Below are 15000 nucleotides of genomic sequence, written 5' to 3'. Positions count from 1 at the left end.
CCAACAAAAATAAACACTTTACATCCTAGACAAGGTGTCCGGGATCATATTAACAGATCCTTTAATATGTTTAATTACCAAGTTGACCTCTTGCAGTTGCAAGGCCCAACGTAAAATTCTTTGGATAGACCCTTTCATCCGTTCAATAAATACTAACGGATTATGATCCGTCCATACCTCCACTGGAAAAGAAAGATTAGCAAAGTATGGTTTAAAATGAGATATGACACGGATCAGAGCGAGAGCCTCTTTCTCAATAGTTGAATTCTTACGCTCTGCCGTTAACAACTTTTTGCTGTAGTAGGATATTGGGTACACTTCCTTGTCCTCACCTTTTTTGAAAGAGAACGCCTCCAATGCTTACATCACTAGCGTCAACAGAAATTATAAAGGGAGCTTGAAAATTTGGAGGGATCAAAATAGGTTTAGAAATAAGTATAGTCTTAATTTTAATAAATGCTTCTTCACACTCGCTAGTCCAAAAATAAATTCTTATTTTTTTGCAAAAGATCATTCAAGGGACGAGCAATGTCAGAAAAGTTCCCAACGAACCTTCTATAGTAGCCCATCATACCTAGCACCTTTCGTACTTCTCGGACATTGCACGGTCTCTTTAGATTATTTATAGCCTCGATATTATCCTGTTTCAGGGCTATATGACCCAGACCAACCTCATGACCCAGATACACAACTTTAGCCTTACCAATTTCGCATTTAGCGAGGTTAATGACTAAACCCGCAGCATGGAGAGTTTCAAAAACATTATTTAACCTGAGTAAATGAGTTTCTCAATCATTACCCAGGACAACAAGATCATTTATGTAAATCTCAGTACCTTCTAATCCACAGACCACACGATTCATTAATCTTCGAAAAGTACAGGCAGCATTCCTCATCTGAAAAGGCATGACCTTGCATTCATAAAAGCCGAATAGGATGACAAATGCTGGAATTTCTCTTGCTCGATCCGACGAAGGAACTAGCCAGTAGCCCTTAAGTAAATCCAATTTTGTGATATACTTTGCTGATCCAATGCGGTCTATGCAGTCGTCAATTCTAGGAAGAGGAAAGGAATCATTTTTAGTATGCGTATTAAGTTTACGATATTTCTTACACATTGATACTGTCCCTCGGATTTCTTCACCAATACTATAGGGAAGCTCCAAGGACTAACAGAAGGTTGTATTAAATCATGCTTCAACATATATTCTATTTCTTTATTGACTATATTCATCTTAGTTGGATTTAGTCTATAAGGGCTTTGTTTAATTGTTGAAGCTTCTCCTACTACCACATCATGTTCAATTAAACTAGTCAATCTGGGAGAGGCTCTGACCAAATCTTAAAAAAGAATTAATTAAACCTTCCATTTCCCTTCTTTGATTTAGATCAAAAAGCTTAAGATACTAATCTAACCCATCCAAACATTGCACATTCTTAGATGCATCTGAAGGTACTTAATTAATTATTTCCTCAGACCCCTCAGGAACCACCTCTGCCACCAAAGAAACCAATTCATACTCGGTTTTGAGAGGATCAGATCTACACTTTCGTTTGGTCCCGGGAGCTTCTATTTCATAATTCAGATCCGATAACTTCCTCAACACCTTCCAAGGCCCTTTATACCTTAGTTCAAGGAAGTTATCCGAATCAGTACCCAACACCAAAACTAATCCCCCCGGCTCAAACGACCATGCTTGAGTTTTCTTTTCATAATTAATCTGCATAGTAGCCTGAGAGCTAGCTAAATTTTCTTTGGCAAACTTCTAAGCACTAAAAAGTTATCCTCTAAGGTTATCAACAAATTAACCCACGTTCGACTCCTTTATTTGGTCAGATTCCAAAACTTAATATAAAATTTATAAAGTGCCCTGTATTTTATGTCCAAAGACTAATTCAAAAGGAGCCACGCCCGTGGGTAAAATTTGAATGACTTCTAAGAGCAAAGAGGGCAAAAGGAAGACCCTTATCCCATTCCTCTCCATGCTCATAACAATATCTCCTTAAAATTGATTAAAGAATTTGATAGGACCTTTCCACCACTCCCTGACTCTCTGGATGGTAAGGAACATAGTAGTGTGCAGAATGGCCAGATCTGCCCACTTACTTCGAAATTCCTTACTAATAAAATTAGTTCCACAATCAGTTTGTATCTTACGAGGGATTCTATACCTCAAAAAGAAAATTACCAACTGGTCGAATAAAGCCTTAGATGTGATTTTCTTCATGGGAATGGCTTCGGGAAATCGTGATGCCCGATCCATCACAAACAGTAAATAGATGAAACCTTTTTTAATCTTAGGCAGAGGGCCTACTATATCAACTACTAGCTCATTAAATGGCTCCCCAATAGCTGGTATGGGATATAAAGATGCTTTTATAATTGTCTGATTAGGTTTACCTACCACTTGGCACACTGGACATTCTTTCACATATTGTTTTACTGATGATTTCATTCCTGGCCAGCAAAAACTTTTAGCCAACCTACGGAACGTCTTCTAGACACTAAAATGATCAGAGAATGAATCATCATGAGATAGATTTAATATTTTTCTCTGAAATTGAAAAGGCACCGTTATTTGCTCTATACGGGACATTTGGGGATCATTAGCAACCAGGGGATGACACACCCTATAAAATATGAGCCTTTTTACTCAGAATTGAGGCTTTGTCAAGTCAGAAGTATCACCCAAATTAAAATTAAACTCTCTTTTCTGGGCTTCAATAAAAGCTGCTCGATCCGAATTGGGAATTACATTATCACTACTTACTACACTACTTACTACTGACCCGGGTCTTCCTACATCTACGTCTACCTCTAAACTACTAAAATTTAACTCTTCATCATTATTTGATAAGTCTGCAGCTCTTGCTGCAGCTCTAGTGGTAACCGCCAGTGGACACTTATTGATTGACAATATTGGAAATAATTCCTGGCCATCACTATTAATCATATTATTTCCTAATATGCCATAAATACCAGCTATAGGAAGATTCTTGACAACGGCCAACTAGATCTTTCCATAATACCCAGGGAATGAGAGCAATGCCTCTGCTACAGGAGCTGAAACTATTGTGTTCTGGAAACATCCTAGAACAATAAAGTTCCTTGAATACTTCACCAAACCTTCCAAACTGCCTTCCAGCACTAATGACCAAGCAGACCTTGTATTTCTCAAAAACTTAACATCAATAATGACAGAATTATATATTACTTCTCCAGCTGATATTTATTTATCATATTTTAGTCATTCCTGTGGATTATTATCTCCATCTCCAGGCGTACAATTACCACCACTACCACTACAAATTATGGGTAATTTTACGTCAGAAGATGCACTTGGCATTAAAGTTAAAGGATTATTTCTTTGAAAATAATTTGTTCTGCCATGACACTGAGCTGTTGAATGACCGGGTTTATTACACCAGAAACAAGTCTTCATATTAATATTTCTCGTTCCAGAACTACCTCCATTGGAAAATAAACGAGTACCAGGTTTACTAGTGAATTTTTCATTCTTACTAGCAGGGAAATTATTCTGAGCCACAGAATTCTTAGGCTTATGATAATGACCTTTTAATCCTTTATGAAAAATCGCTAACTCTACATTATTACCTATATCCTTGCTGGCAAAATTGCCTGAACCTGTTCTAGGGGGCAAGACAAATTTGTCAGCCACTTGAGCTGCCTTACCTAAATTAGTGACCTTTACTTCTTCCAAATAAATTCTTAGGTCTTTGGAGTAATATTTCTTAAATTCCTCCAAAAGCATGAGTTCTCTCAAGGAAGTAAAAGTGACAACTTCACGACTTTTCAACCAGTCATCAAACTGTTCCTCCTTGAACCTGGCAAATTTTACATACGATAAGTAAGTATGTTTATTAAAATGCCCAAATGCCTTAGGGACCAAATCATAGGCCTTGCCTACCAATTTACACTGAATCACCACTGTCCACATCTCTGGTGGCCAAGACAACCGTACAGACACCCTCTCAAAGGCCTTGAAGATTTCTGGAACATTTCTTTCATAAGAAATGGGGACCAATTTTAATGCAGCCCCAATATTAAACCTATCGGGCTGACTACCTTATCGGGTACTAAATTAGTTAGGAGCCCCCTGTAATGTAGTCATTACCAAATTAAGGTTGGCCATCTCTATCTCATGCCTCCTCATCCTCTCGTTCTCCGTATGTTCCAATTTCAACAACTCTATTTTTTTTAAATTAAGTCATATTCCTGAATTTCCTTTGAATCAGAATTTACAGGAACTCCAGGAACTGCTGGTCCTAAATTCTCTTCAGTCAAGAAAGGGTTTGTGGTTATATTTCCCCTTGGCAGCAAATTGGCCGGACCTTCATAAATGACTCCAGTCTGAGGAGGATTATCAAATAATGAAAAACCTGCACCACCACTAATGCCATTATCATCTGCAACTACCCTATCATCCTTTCCTTATTCACTACCTCTATCACTAATATTTTCCGCAAGTAACCCTTCAGCCTCAGCCAAACCTTGCATAACACTGTTCTTTGCCATTTTTAGTAACTTCCTCTTTGTATCCATCATTTTGAACGGAATACCCAACCATCTACCACAACTAACCAGATATTCCTTACCTATTATTGGTAAATGACAAATACAGTCGGCAGACCCTAAGAACTCTGTAGGACTAAACTCAAAGTCCCCTAAATTATCCATGGCGGTAGGATTGAAAGGTATTTCCAAAAATAAATACTACACCCACCACTGTGGAGCGTTCCAAAGTCCCAATTACTGTGGACACCTGAGCGCAAATCCTGTCACCGTCGCCAGATTGTTATGATGTAGTTTATGGCCGTAATTTCAAGGGTTCTTGTCTCTACTCAGAATTTACGTTCAGTAAAAATGTAACACAGCAACATAGGAACAAAAGAACAAAAACCTTGACAAAAGTTACAATATATATTTACACACAAAAAGAAAAAGGTAATGGCTGGTAACCATAATAACCAAGATAAATAAATGTATAAATCAAGGAAAAACCAACCTTAAAATCTTTAGAAAATCACCTACAACTAAATTAAACCCTAATATAAGAAATAGGAAATTTTAAATGTGACACTTCAGGCAGGTACCTTTCAAATTACTGGCCAGAAAAATATAACCTAATAAACTAAGTTAGGTAGAAGGAGGAAAGAGAAAATGAATGGGAAACTTAATATTATTCGTACCTAACACAGACAAACTAACTTAAATGCTAAACTTAACTTAAGTTATTAAACAATGAATTACAAAAAAAAATAATCTTACAAATTGATGCAAAGGAATAACCACAAGAGACTTAGTGGATTGTCTCATCAGGCCATACAAGGTCCAGAGGACCGTACTGCAAAGAGGGGCGTGCACATCTACAGGTACTCAGAGATCCACGATCGTCGTAAATAGCTATAAAAATATTTCATACCTGTAGATACCCGCCCTACTTGTCTCCACGAGTTCCAAGAACTCACTGATGCCGATGAGCAGGTCAACTGGTTCAAGCTGTAATGCCTGCCAGCAATCCAAAATACCACAAGAACACTAAGGGTGGTAGCGTCCCGGAATCCGGGACGTCAATGGATCTCGCACGGTACAAACTGCACCGTTCTTAGTAGATATGGCCAACTCATTCGAAATTCTTCCGACGAACTATGGAATGGCCGTGACTGATGAATGCCGCGGGTCACCGGCGACCACACACAAGGCAGCGAAGGAATAAAGAAGACATAATCCCAAAACTGCATAAGTGACCAAAAATTAAGTGGCAAAGCATCAGGCTGTGAGGAGGAACTCGAACTAACCCTGTCACTTATCACCTCCCTTACGATCAAGCCTTCCACTGGAGTCAACACAGCTCATAGGAGAGAATAACAATGATCGTTAGTAAGGCACTTCAGTGGTTCATCAATACTGGGGGAGAAGGTGGTAAACAAAGCAAAACTGCAAAGTCATATGACATCCTTACAGATTTCTTCAAACTAAGCAAAAGCTTAAATATACGAAAAATGACGCTAGCTAATTAATAAACTTAAAACTAAAACAAGATCAAAAGGTTTGACGAATATTAACAATTTTGAATTGAATTATAGTGAATTTACTTTAATCTAATACTCTTCCACCTAATGAAACTTCTGACTTTTGCCAACAGAGAAGTATTCGCCTGGTTCAAGCACACTGAAGTACTATTTCGCATGAAGAGTGACTCTTTAAAGAGCAAAGTAGACTATGCCATCTCGGCGATCATAGAGGACACTTTTCAAGAAATCTACAATTGACTTTGCAGCCAAGGGGAAACCACTATAATGTAAGACGCCCTCAAAACTTACCTCCTGAAGAAATACTTACCAATGACAGATGCCTGTAGAGCCCAGCTTTTTCGCTCTCTCAACAGCCATTGATGGAATAAAAGACTTCACTCACAATTGGGAAATGACCAGTATTACCACCTGCAACGTGCTATATACGGCTTTCCTCAGAAATTGAACCTACTTTCAGCTCTTTGCACAAGACACCTATCTAAACTTGTCCACGTCACCATGCTGATGTTGATACCTTGCTCATGAAGGAACTGATGACCAATACAAAGTCAATACCCTAATGAACAGCCACATCACCACCTTTAAAGCACTCCATCAATGCCTACACTCCTGACAATGAAGAGGACATGCATTCAACACCGACTGAAGCTGATTTGAATGCGGTTGGACACTGATGCCTACCATTTGATATGTTGTAGTGGCAACAAAGCCGCCCACCACCCACATATGCCACCATCGCTCACACTCCTTCCAACTATCTTTACAGTCACTTATTGACAACCATCAACAACATTACTGCTACTAACACTCCTGATTCAGGGCTGCTGCAAATAAAGAGTTAGGCAGATGTTAGTGACCAAAGCACTTGTGAGCCACTGCTTGTAGAAAATGCCTCCCCCTCACTATCTTTTTTTTTTACATGATATAGGTACGGTTGTGTGGTTCTTGGTAGACACTCCAGGGCACATCATAGTCCTTCTAAGACTGCTGACATCTGCCTGGTAGGTACCAACCGATTTGGATCCCCACCCATGGGTACGAGATACTCACACTATTGTTTGGGAGAGCGAAATACCATTGGAAATTCCTTGTTACCACTACTCGTGAATTTCCTTGCACATTTCCACCTCCTAGTTGATGTAGCACTTTTTTACTTAGTCAATGCAAATTCATATTCGTCGACACCTTTTCAACCCAACACCTCTGACCGCACACTTCACATCACAGTACCCACGGAGGCCTCCTCACCTCGTACCCTGAAGTCATCCATCCAGAACTTCGCCAAGATCCCATGGTTCCCGCCAAGCGTTGTATTCATAACCATTTCAAAACCACTGGGCCCCAGAGGTTGCTAGGTGTCTTGTCCTGGATCATTTGGAAGCCATGAAACAAACGTTTAACTAAATGGAAGAAATGTGCCTACAGTATGCCAAAAGTCCTCAACCCCACGGTCACCTCCCTTGCACATCATCAGAAAGAGTGCTCCCTGTACCTTTGTGGGGATTATAGGCACCTGAACATGCAGACAGAACCGGATCGCTGCCCTGTCCCCAGCATCACTGAAGTTACTTCCTACCTGCCCATGAACCCATAATATATGCCCAAGACCATTTTCACCACCCCCTTTGGTAATTCACTAATTCTTGTTCTGGCCTTCATATTTTTGGGGCCACTTTTCAACGCCTCATGGATAGTATCACAGAGGACTTTCCCTTTTGCATATGATACATGGACAACATACTTTTGTTGTATTCCAGCAAGAAGGAACAACTCAGTTATCTACGTATCATTCTAAACTCCCTACAAGAGAATGGCCTTGTATTACGGTTTGACAAGTGTACCTTTGGCACCAACGAAGTTTCCTTATTATGGCACTGCATCACTTCTGAAAAAATTCACCAGTTCCTGTCAGCTATCACCGCAGCTTTTGCCGCCCTCTACGCCTCCTGCTAGGGAAACCAAAAGACCCTGGGTTGGGTCCCCTTCAAGAAGCGAGCTTCTGTAATGCAAATAAAAAAAATCCACGATTAACTGCTGCTGCTTTCACTTTCCCGTGCCACAAGCCCATCTCCTTCTCTCTGCTGATGCCAGGGATGCTGCTATTGATGCAGTGCTCGATCAGGGAGTCAACGACTATCCCTGCCCTAAAGTGGAATCTGGCTACTCAATCTTCGACCATGAATTGCTGGTGGTGCATTTGACTGTCTGTCACTTTCATCACTTCTTAGAAGGCACAGACCACATACCTCCAGTGCATGAGTTCCCACGATAATCTGATGCCTGGTCCACCTGTCAGACCCAGCAATTCTGCGCTGAGGCTGAATACAACTGCATCCTTTAACATGTCCTGGGAAAAAATTAGTCCCATTGTCAATGCCCTATCAAGAAACATATTAGCGTATTACCCATACACCTAGGATTGGGTTATAATGCCTATGTAGAAGTCTCTCAAAATGATTCCAAGTACCAAGTATGCAGGAAATCATGCACATCCTTCCATTGTAAAGACATTGGTAGCAACGAATCTAATTTTACCCTCCTCTGTGACTTCAGTACTGGTAGGCCATAACCATGAACACCTGCTCCCATGCAACAACATATGTTTGATATCATCCATGGCTTCTCACATCATTCATACTGATCTACTCTCCAGCTACTGAAGAAGTTAATTTAGCATTGCATTACTATGTATGATAAGGATTGGGTCCATGCCTATACTTCATGCCGAACTTCAAAATTTCATCGACTCACAGATTTAGGAATGGGCTCCTTCCCATAACCTAAGCTTAGTGTTGCCTACATTCATGTCGAAGTAAGTCACATATACACATCACAAGGACACCGTTGCCTGTTTTCCGTCATTGACCTCTCCACTCATTGGCCTGAAGCTATTCCCATAAAAAAACTGCAATGTCCACCTCATGAACATCCCCTTACTTTCAGGGTGGATAGCGAGATTTGGTATCCGTGAGTATATTACTTTTGAAAGGGGTATCATTTTCACCTCTCATTAGCAATTCTACTGGGCATCTCTCTAATCAGATAACTGCCTACAACCCTGTAGTCAACATAATGGTTAAACACTTTCATTGCACCCTTAAAGCAGCTTTGATGACATGCTGCAATAAATTTTAAACATGTATATTCAGCCTCTCTGAAGGATGTCCTGAATGTTCTGGTAACTTAAATTATATTTGGGACCCACTGGACGTTCCTGCTGTCTGCTTTCTCCTCTGACACTCTCCAGTGCATACTTAACGCTGTGGGAAACTTTACTCCCTGTCGCTAGACTTACAAGAACCCAGTGAAACAACACATAGCAAAAGATTTACACTGCATTAGACATCTTCCTACTAACCGTCGCAAGCAAGCCATTGATAATATTCCCTTACAAGGGTCCTTTCCTCATCATTCTTAGCACACTGTAGGTATGTTAATTAACATTCATGACAAAGGAGACTGGTTCTCCATTGATTGCCTAAAATCTGTGTATCTCCTGCATAATTACCCGCTTAGAGTTCACCTTTCAAAAGCAAGGTGCCCTATTTTACCTGTATGTCTTTTTTATGTCGGGGGGTCATGTACTACGTGTTGCATAGAAGCTCATACACAGTTCTGCTATTATTTTTTTTTCTTCGTGCTCTATTCCACTGATAACAGAATAGCCTGTTTAACCTTGTCATTGTATGTTTTATATGGTTAGAATTTTCGTAAAATTGTTACTCTCACCGTGTTTGAATATGCGCATGTTATCTGTTGAAAAAAAAAAAAACCTTACATTTATTCACCTCACTGCTCTGTTAGAACCTAACAGCTATATTTCCACACTAGTCCACTGTAAGATAAAGTCCTCAGACATATCCTTCAACTCCCATCTGTTTATGGTCTTGCTATGGCAGTCATTAACATCAAATTTCTTCAGGTCGTCAATCAATCTTCTCTTTCCTGGCTTTTTTTGCAATTTCTGGGTATATATTCAGTTATTCTTAATGTCATCTATTATATGTCAATCTTATTATATGTCCTACCCATGTCCATTTTGTTTTTCTTACGTGTTGCTAGAATATCCTCTACTTTAGTTTGTTCATAGAGTTATAACTAGCTTATGTTCTAAGGCTTTAGCAAGGTTCTAAGCTGATGATGTATTAATTAATACTGGTATGACCTCTTTAAATGCTTTTATTTTTAGAGAAAAGAGCATTTTACTTTTCATAATTTTATTTTGTTTACCAAAAGCTCTTCATCTTATCCTTATCCCTATAATAATTTGTATATATTATCCTAGGGAAACACTTACTCTCCGTCCTAAGTATGTATATCAGTTAAACATTTCCAGAGGTTCCTCTATAATCCTTAAAAGTTGTCTGCATTTTCAATCAACATTATGCTAGTTTTACTCATATTAATTTTCAGTCCTAAATTTCTTCTATCATCTATTACAATTCTTCCCAAGATTCACCTAGCAGAACTATGTAATCTGCGAATATCAAGTTGCTAAGGTATTCCCCATTAATGCTAATTCATTTAAAATAACCTCCTGTTGGAAACTCATGATTCAGCTATCATGGTGGAGATGGGTTTATTTCAAGTCTATGAACAGATTCCTGAATTTGACAGTAATATACACGGGGACTTGTCATAAACATTTTATCTCTCTTGGTGGCTCAGTCGGTAGAGTCTTCGCAGGCATTGTTTCCGGCCGAATAGGTGGGGGTTCGAATCTCTACCCGGCCAGAAGCTGGTACCATAAAATGAATTCCAAGTTGATATATATTCCCAAGAGAGAATTCGGTATTAAATGCCATTCGTGGGTGATATTTACATTGATTGAGATCACGTGTGCTAGTGATATATATATTCATATATATGTGCGTGTGCGTGTGCGTGTGTGTGTGTATGTATATATAGTTTACTAAAATGTCTAATTCAGTAATTAAGGTAATTACTACAACAAAGAATTGTGTATTATGTCACCTGAAACCAAAACAAATAATGGCAATTATTTAGACAAAGTTTCTTCATAATCTTATAATGGCCGTACTAATTGCTAAGATTCATATAATTTAAGATATGATGTAATGTTAGTGTTCTGAAATATGTTAATGCTTATTCTTACTGCTGAGACAAGACAAGTGCCATTCAGAGTTTGAAGAATCTCGGTAATTATATCTTCCAATTACTTCTGTAGCCAATTAAATATATTTTTATCAAGTGCTATATTCAACGTCTTTCACCAGCATACATCGGCAATGATTATTTGTCATTATTAAATATATGAACCTCGTTATATTTTTCGAAATAAAAAAGGCTTTTTTTTCTACATCAATCATCTTACTTGAATATTTTAAAGTTATTTGTTTTCTAATAAGTAATGGTCCCTTTCTCCATGGAAATTAATTTTTTTTTATACAATTCATAGTATAAACATGCCAAAAAATAACAGTTTAAATTCGAAGGAAAAAAAATCGCAAACCTTTACAATTAGATACATTACGTTGAGGAAGAGGTTGTCCAGAATGCTTGTCTCATCATGCGAAGAATGGAAAGTAAAGAACTCGAGTACTTTGTTATTGTTTCTCGATAATCTAATGAATATGATAGACTAAACTGAAATTGAATGTTGTTATTGAAATTCGTTCACTTTTAGTAAAAGAAGGAATATATAAGTGTACATAATATAAACACTTGATTTTGAACTTTCATCACCTCTTTGGGGGATCCAGATGTCCCTAACAATATTTTCTCGAATAGATACACAAAGCAATCACATGCCTTATTTTGAGGGGATCTATTTTAATTCTGGTTTGCATGAATGCATCGTCATTATCATTGTAATTTATATATGGAATTTATTGACAAAGATACTTACCTTGTATTATCCAAATGCTACGATCTCTTATTTTAGGTGTAATTATTAAAGTTAAACATATTAGACAAATATTGAATAGAATAAACGTATCTGGTTTTATCAATCTAATTGGACAATAAATATAAATATTTTCAGGAGGAATGGTAATAGAGGTTCAAAACAAATAGATCACCTTTCTACATTGAACAGCAGTAGACAGAGAGAGAGAGAGAGAGAGAGAGAGAGAGAGAGAGAGAGAGAGAGAGAGAGAGAGAGAGAGAGAGAGAGAGAGAGAGAGAGAGAGAGTAGTAACCCCCTGAAATATATCCTATTACCCAGGCCATTAGAGCCACTCTATCACTAATCCCGAAATATATTCTCCCCAGAAAATAAGAAACCCTAAAATGTTACCCATAATACAACTGCCAATATAAATACATATTCCGAGAGTATTATCAGTTTTCTGTCTTTCAAAAAAAATAGGAGTCTTTCAGATATGATTAAAGGTAATGGGATATAATATGATCGTCATATTAAGTTAGTATTCCAGCAAGTAAAAAAAAAAAAAAACACTATAATTAGTTCCGTAAAGTTATCCGTTAATAGAATTCTTAAAATGTGTTGATCTTATAAAACACTAACTGGATAATAATTTTATTTAGACTAAAATTACCCTTTCTATTTTCATATTTCCTCATAATTCGAAAATTCTATTGTTTATTATCAGTACAATTTTTCTGTGTTTTGAATGATGTCTTCACCTCACCAAAAGAGTTTATTATTTTCTAAAACTACTGGTTCCACAAAGAAAATATTACATAACAATATATTTTTTTATTAATGAATGGAATGGAGATATAAATAATATCCATAAAATAATTTTTTTTTTCCTGAATGATTTATCTTTATAGGAAGACGTATTTGAAATAGAATAAACATTACACTATTCAAAGCTGTTATACAAAATAAAACCTTAATTTATTCAATAAAAGTTGGTTCTGTAATTTCAATAGTGCTACAAACATATACAAACATCTTGAATATCTAATATCACAATTTATTCGGATCTTTTTTATCAAACTATGATTGTTGTTGTATTCAATGTTACAACTCGTTATTATGGAAAAAGCATGTCGCAAATCATTAATATAAAGACAATCCAGTTTAGAAAATAGATTAGTCTGAAATATATTTTCTCCTCTCTCCCTTATGAATGTTATTTGAACTAACAAATACCCTATAATTTCTTCATCACTGAATTTTATATGATATATAGTTTTAATATGTTTGCATATTTTTTGGGTCGTATTTATAAAATGTCTATAACGTAATTATATTCTTATTTCTAATTAATCTACCGTATATCATATATACAGTACACACACACAAACACACATATATATATATACATATATATATATATATATATATATATATATATATATATATATATATATATATATATAAATGTATATATATATATATATATATATATATATATATATATATATATATATATATATAAATATATATATATATATATAATATATATATATATATATATATATATATATATATATATACATAATTTATATATATATATATATATATATATATATATATATATATATATATATGGATATATATATGTATATATACATATATATATATATATATATATATATATATATATATATATATATATATATATATATATATATATATATATATATATATATATATATATATATATATATATATCAATATATATATATATATATATATATATATATATATATATATATATATATATATATATATATATATATATATATATATATATACATATATATATATATACATATGTAAATATATATATATATATATATATATATATATACATATATATATATATATATATATATATATATATATATATATATATATATATATATACACATATATATATATATATATATATATATATATATATATATATATATATATATATATATATATATATATATATATATATAGATAGATAGATAGATAGATAGATATACACTCATGAATGTTGAGTTCATTTACCTTCACGTACATCACACAACTATATACATGAATTAGGACATTGCCTCCCCCCCCCCAAGTTGCGCACCCGCCCACACTTATGTATGATATATGGAGGACACTCCGACCCAGAATAGGCAGGGCATCTGCTAAAAAGAAATGGAACATAATATATATATATATATATATATATATATATATATATATATATATATATATATATATATATATATATATATATATATATATATATATATATATATATATATATATATATATATATATATATATATATATATATATATATATATATATATATATATATATGAATATATACATATATATATATATATATATATATATATATATATATATATATATATATATATATATATATATATATGTATATATTCATATATATATATATATATATATATATATATATATAGAAATCACACTAAAAAATAACATCTTCCACAATACAATTAAAAATGGAATATTGCATGTAATAATGTACACAATACAATACAAATAATTCTACTCACATCTTCTTAAGATCTTGGCAACTAAAATACAGAGTACTCAAAGTGAAAAAAAAAATGTGTAAACTTCACGGATCCCACCTTAAAGTTTACGATTGTTGTATGGTTTTTGTGTAGTTTAGTTCCTCCTGGCGGGTCAAGAACGATGGATGCCGCTGACTGTAGTGGGTTTGAAGAGAAATGCTTGCTCCTGTGTCGGTCAGCACTCGAATGGACTTATATGGCAGGTTAATCCTAACTGGTAATATTCCTAGCCACCCACTATGAGATATGGGGCACGGGCCAATGACGTCAGCTGCAATACCGCTGCTCCCTAGTGCTGCGGGAGTGAGGTCGGGGGTTACTGATGGAGGTCCCAGTGCCTGTCCTCTCACCGTCACGTCCGTCGTCACCACTTCCTCGGCTACTGCTTGTGATGTCATGCGGGGAGAGGGCATCAAACTCCCTCGTCTCGCTTCCTCTGTTTTCTTTTCCTCGAATATTGGG

This window comes from Palaemon carinicauda, chromosome 23, assembly GCF_036898095.1.
Source record: "Palaemon carinicauda isolate YSFRI2023 chromosome 23, ASM3689809v2, whole genome shotgun sequence".
Lineage (NCBI taxonomy): Eukaryota > Metazoa > Arthropoda > Malacostraca > Decapoda > Palaemonidae > Palaemon > Palaemon carinicauda.
Note: the sequence above shows the minus strand (reverse complement) of the source record.